Genomic DNA, 5,246 nt, shown 5'->3' with positions numbered 1-5,246 from the left:
CCACCATGCCCTCCTATTTTTTTCTATTTTTAGTAGACACCAGGTTTCACCATGTTGGCCAGGCTGGTCTCCAACTCCTGACCTCAAGTGATCCGCCCACCTTGGCCTCCCAAAGTGCTGGGATTACAGGGGTGAGCCACCATGCCCAGCCAGAAGAGCAGAAATTCTTAAATTTTCTGAAGTCCAATTTATCAAATTTTACTTTTATGGACTTCTTCTGGTGTTGTCTCTAAGAAATCATTGCATGACCCAAGGTCACAAAGATTTTCTCCAACATTTTCTTCTAGAAATTTTACAATATTAGGTGTTATACTAATCCTACGATCCCTTTTAAGTTAATTTTTCTATATGGTGCATGGTATAGATTGAAGTTCACTTTTTAGGAGTGTAAAAGGTTCATCGGGAAAAAGTTTTTCAAAAATAAAAGTAAAATGAAGTTCACTTTTTGCATAGGGGTATACAATTCTTCAAGCACCATTTGTTGAAAAGATTATCCTTTTCCCACTGAATTACCTTTTACCTTTGTCAAATGTCAACTGACTGCATATGTCTGTGGGCCGATTTCTGGACTCTCTATGATGTTTCACTGATCTGTTTATCTATTCTGTCAAATTAAGTTTAGCCTAAAGCTGGCTCCTTCCATATTTGGAGTTCAGTCTAAAGGTTTCTTCCTACATAGTCCTCTAACTTGACTGATCAAATGTCTTTAAAAACAAGAAAAGAGGCCGGGCGCGGTGGCTCACGCTTGTAATCCCAGCACTTTGGGAGGCCGAGGCGGGCGGATCACGAGGTCAGGAGATCGAGACCACGGTGAAACCCCGTCTCTACTAAAAATACAAAAAATTAGCCGGGCGTGATGGCAGGCGCCTGTAGTCCCAGCTACTCGGAGAGGCTGAGGCAGGAGAATGGCGTGAACCCGGGAGGCGGAGCTTGCAGTGAACCGAGATTGCGCCACTGCACTCCAGCCTGGGCGGCAGAGCGAGACTCCGTCTCAAAAAATTAAATAAATAAATAAATAAATAAAAACAAGAAAAGATGCTGGGCGCAGTGGCTCATGCCTGTAATCACAGCACTTTGGGAGGCAAAAGTAGGCAGATCACCTGAGGTCGGGAGTTCAAGATCAGCCTGGCCAATATGGTGAAACTCCATTTCTACTAAAAATACAAAAAATTAGCCTGTAGTCCCAGATACCCCGGAGGCTGAGACATGAGACTGGCTTGAACCGGGGAGGCGGAGGTTGCAGTGAGCCGAGATCGCGCCACTGCACTCTAGCCTGGGCGGCAGAGCGAGGCTCCATCTCAAAAACAACACAAACGACAACAACAACAAAACAGAATAAATAAACAAGAAAAGAGTTTATTAAGAAAAAAATTCCTCTAGGAAATGTTATTTCTTTTATTGATACAAATTAGCAATTGATGCAGAAAATGTGGGAAATTCAAGAAAGTGTAAAGAATGTATGTGAATATCAGATTTTTACTGTTTGATATTCCATTCTTACACAACACATATATAAGAATGCTTCCCAAGTCATGGCTCTTATTACTATTATTATTATTTTTCTAAATTTTATTATTATTATACTTTAGGGTACATGTGCACGATGTGCAGGTTGGTTACATATGTATACATGTGCCATGCACTGTTATTGTTTTTTGAGACAGAGTCTTATTCTGTTGCCCAAGCAGGAGTGTAGTGGTGTGATCTCCACTCACTGTGGCTTCAACCTCCTGGGCTCAAGCGATCCTCCCACCTCAGCCTCCTGAGTAGCTGGGACTATAGGTGCGTGCCACCATGCTTTGTTAATTTTTTATATTTTTTCTTTTTTGTAGAGATGGAATTTTGCCATATTGCCCAGGCTGGTGTCAAACTCCTGAGCTCGAACGATCCACTCTTCTTGCCCTCCCAAAGTGCTGGGATTACAGGTGTGAGCCACTGTGCCTGGCAGCTCTTATTATATTTATACTTCACTTCTTTTTCAGTTAGAGTGTTACTATTTTGTTTTACTCTTAACTGTTGTAAGGACATTTTCCTATAGCACCCTTAGGCTGTGTCCTCTTTAAAAATATTTAAATAATGCTACAATGAAAATTCCTATACATATAAGTGAGATCATTTTTCTTTTTCTTTTTATTCTTGAGACAGCATCTCAGTCTGCCACCCAGGTTAGAGTGCAGTGGCCTGATCATGACTCACTGCAGCCTCAACCTCCCAGGCCCAAATGATCCTCCCATCTCAGCTTCTTGAGTAGCTGGGATTACAGGCACCTGCCACCCTACCTGGCTAATTTTTTATTTTGTAGAAATGGGGGGGTCTCACGATCTTGCTCAGGCTGGTCTTGAACTCCTGGGCTCAAGCAATCCTCGTGCTTTGGTGTCCCAAAGTATTGAGATTACAGGCATAAGCCACCACACCCAGCTGAGATCATTTTTCAATGAGAAAAATCTACAGGTGGAATTAGCTGAGCAGATACATAATAATTCTATGTACTTACAGAGTAGAGTTTGATGTTTCAATCCATGTACACATTATATTATGATGAAATCAGGGTCATCTGCTGATTTTGTACTGGGGTATTAGAGGACCACTGTTAGCTTTGAGCAAGAGGGGCCCTGCCCTGGCATTGATGGTTCTGAGGACTCTACTCAGACCCTACTCTGTCCTACCCCACCCCAAAGGGTGAAGAGTCCATGAAGCCAAGAGTATGTGTTGACCTTGAATCTCTTTGTAGACAATGCTCTGCAGGACCCCAGCATTCCCTGTCTAGGTGCCTTCAAGCCACTAGCAGGGTCAAAGAGCAGATCTCTTCCTTGACTACATCCCTCTGATATGAACCACACCGCTGGGGTGTCATTCCTTGGATGTGGTGGAGCGGTGGTGGCTGGTGGAGGGTGTAGCTGCATCTGGAGTGTGCATGGTTGGGATATCTGTACACATACACATTTGGCCCCTTGCAATACTGGATGGTACCTGGGGTAGGAAGAGAAAGGGGGCAAGCCATGGGCCAGGAACAGGCTCAGGGTGCTTCCCACAGCATCACACCATGGAGGGGATCTCTGAAGAGTCCAGAAACTTGAAATTGAAATCTGGCATGTTATGTTATTATGAAGGTATGTTTCTCAGTGTGGTGAGTTAGAACATATTTCATTGGACTATTTGTTAGCTTCACTTTTAAGTTTAAATATTGTCACATGATATGCGAGCCTTTATTTGAACTCCACGAATGTTGGGTGGGTGGGCCTCGGTGTTTCGGCTTAATGATTGGTTTGCTTTGTGAGAGGTAAACATGTTTTAGAATCTACTATTGCTATTTTGTTAATTGTTCCCTAATTGGGCTGAGTTGCTTCCTGTCCTCTGAGGTGGATTTTTTTTTTTTTTTTTGAGATGGAGTTTCACTCTTGTTGCCCAGGCTGTAGTGCAATGGTGCTATCGTGGCTCACTGCAACTTCTGCCTCCCTGGTTCAAGTGATTCTCCTGCCTCAGCATCCTGAGTAGCTGGGATTACAGGCACACGCCACCACACCTGGCTAATTTTGCATTTTTAGTAGAGATGGGGTTTCTTCATGCTGGTCAGGCTGGTCTCAAATTCCTGATCTCAGGTGATCCACCCACCTCTGCCTCCTGAAGTGCTGGGATTACAGGCATGAGCAACCGCACCAGGCCAGAATGGTATTTCTGACTGTGCTCTATAGCCTGATATGACTACTGGCTGGACAACTTTTTTAGTTTGTGATTTGATTATAAGTTTGTTTCAATTTAACAATATTTTGTCGTGTTCAGGAATTATACTTTTTATTTTATTTTATTTATTTTTATTTTGAGACAGAGTCTCTCTCTCACCCAGGCTGGAGTGCAGTGGTGTGATCTCAGCTCACTACAATCTCTGCTTCCTGGGTTCAAGTGATTCTCCCACCTCAGTCTCCTGAATAGTTGGAACTACAGGCACACAGCACCATGCCTGTCCAATTTTTGTATATTTTGGTAAAGATGGCGTTTCACCATGTTGGCCACGCTGATCTCGAACTCCTGACCTCAACTGATCTGCCCACCTTGGCCTCCCAAAGTGCTGGGATTATAGGCATGAGCCACTGTGCCTGGCCTTGGAATTATACTTTTTAAATAGTCATATTCAATTACTTTTTTCTCCATGAAGTCTTTCATGTAATTGACTTTCTATCGTTGTCTCTATAAAAGGTTCTGTTCTTCTCTCTGCTACTGCTTACTTTGCTGTAAATACGCCTGTTTCAGAGACATATTTGGGTCATCTCTGCCAGTATGCTTTTTCTTAGATCTGGATTTGCCAAGTGGAGTGAGTTTTTTGGGTTGGGACTTCATTTTGCTTTAGTTTCTGAAGATTTCAAGTCAAACTTAGTACTTTTTCATGGCATGAATCCCTCAGAGAATATGTGTTTTATACATTTAGATATTCCACTGTTTTGTGTATTATATATATTTACAATTGTTGTATCCTCTTGCTGAATTGACCCCTTTATCATTATAAAATGTCTTTGTCTTTTCAGTTTTCAATTTAAAGCCTATTTTTTTTTTCTGATTTAAGTATCATTACCTGTGCTCTTTTTTGGCTTCATTTTAAGGGAATATCTTATTCTATCCCCTCACTTTCATTCCATGTGTGTCGTTAGAATTGAAGTGAGTCTCTTGCAGGCAGCAAATGATTAGGTCTTCCTTTCTATCCATTCACTCACTCTATGTCTTTTGCTTGGAGAATTTAATTCATTTACATTCAAGGTAATTATTGATAGGCAAGGACTTACTATTGTCATTTTCTTGTTTTCTAGTTGTTTCATAAATTATTTTTGTTTCTTCCTCTTACAGTTTTTCTTTGTGCTTAAATGATTTTCTCTAGTGGTATATTTTGATTCCTTTCTTTTAAAACCAATTTTATATTGGAACCTTTCATGAATGTGCATTTCATCCTTGTGCGGGGGCTATGCTAATCTCCGTATCATTCCAATTTTAGTATATGTGTTGTCAAAGTAAGCACTGATTTCTTCCTTTTAATTTTTTGTGTATCTATTATAGGTTTTTGCTTCGGGGTTATCATGAATCTTGTAAAACACATCTGTTATAAAAAGTTATTTTAAGCTATAACTTCACTTTGATCACACAAAACATTTCTACATTCTTACTGTTACTTTGTATTGAGTTTATCGGTTCAGTTACTATATTTTAAAATCTCTATGATTTCTATTTGTTCTTTTAATAGTTTCTATTTCTTTGCCAAA

General features: G+C 40.8%; 1 non-coding gene across 1 annotated transcript; it reads right to left on the bottom strand.

The window, feature by feature from the left end:
* Positions 1–4,901: 4,901 nt before the first annotated feature.
* LOC116464273 (U6 spliceosomal RNA) lies at positions 4,902–5,005 on the bottom strand. Its single transcript, XR_004246891.1, has one exon. It is a non-coding gene; the product is annotated as a U6 spliceosomal RNA (small nuclear RNA).
* Positions 5,006–5,246: the final 241 nt, after the last annotated feature.

The sequence above is a fragment of the Hylobates moloch genome, unplaced genomic scaffold (genome assembly GCF_009828535.3).
Source record: "Hylobates moloch isolate HMO894 unplaced genomic scaffold, HMol_V3 SCAFFOLD_358, whole genome shotgun sequence".
Classification (NCBI taxonomy): domain Eukaryota; kingdom Metazoa; phylum Chordata; class Mammalia; order Primates; family Hylobatidae; genus Hylobates; species Hylobates moloch.
The sequence above is the reverse complement of the archived record's forward strand: the minus strand, read 5'-3'. Positions and strand labels throughout refer to the sequence as shown.